This window comes from Octopus sinensis, linkage group LG3 (assembly GCF_006345805.1).
Source record: "Octopus sinensis linkage group LG3, ASM634580v1, whole genome shotgun sequence".
In the NCBI taxonomy this organism is placed as follows: domain Eukaryota; kingdom Metazoa; phylum Mollusca; class Cephalopoda; order Octopoda; family Octopodidae; genus Octopus; species Octopus sinensis.
In genome coordinates, this window is record NC_042999.1 from 19,913,410 (window position 1) to 19,914,172 (window position 763).

Consider the following 763-nt stretch of genomic DNA (forward strand, 5'->3'; position numbering starts at 1 on the left):
AAAATTACCTGGGAATATCTCTACGTGAGTTTTCTAAATAAAGAATGTAAAATTGTAATGCAAAGACTCTTCAAGCTGATGCAGGCATCATTTGGTTTATCTTTCTGTGAAGATCAAATGAAAGATATTAATTAAAAGATTTAAGGACATGAGAACAGAGATTTTAGAAATCTCGGAGGTAGGGTAGAATTAATTTAATTGCACGGCTGTACATATTCTAAAATTGGAACCTATACAGAGAAGATTAGCATGGCCCCTGCGCAAGGATGACACGCAAATTCGTGAAGCGTTCCATATTTTTTTAGGCCGATGCCGGACCCCCCTGGCACCTGTGCAGGTGGCATGTAAAAAGCACCCACTACACTCGTGGAGTGGTTGGCGTTAGGAAGGGCATCCAGCTGTAGAAATTCTGCCAGATCAGACTGGAGCCTGGTGCAGCCCCTGGCTTCCCAAACCCCGGTCGAACCGTCCAACCCGTGCTAGCGTGGAAAACGGACGTTAAACGATGATGATGATGATGATGATGATAATAATAATTAGATTATTGCTAATGACTAACACAATTGGAATAATTAACCCTTATTCTAGATAGAAGAGTTAAAATTACAGATACTGCAACATAATGAATCTTATTAGTCATTTGGTAGAAAGAGTTATGGTCATGCCATATTTGTACTGGACAGGCCTCAGTTGAATTTGGTATCAGGTTATGGAATTGCAGATTCAAAATTCCTAAAATTAGCAGCAACAAGAAAATACCTTT

At 39.6% G+C, this 763-nt stretch overlaps 1 pseudogene; it reads left to right on the forward strand.

Annotated features, from left to right (window-relative positions):
• Window positions 1-200: 200 nt before the first annotated feature.
• Window positions 201-301, forward strand: LOC115210020 (annotated as a pseudogene).
• The last annotated feature ends 462 nt before the right edge of the window (window positions 302-763 follow it).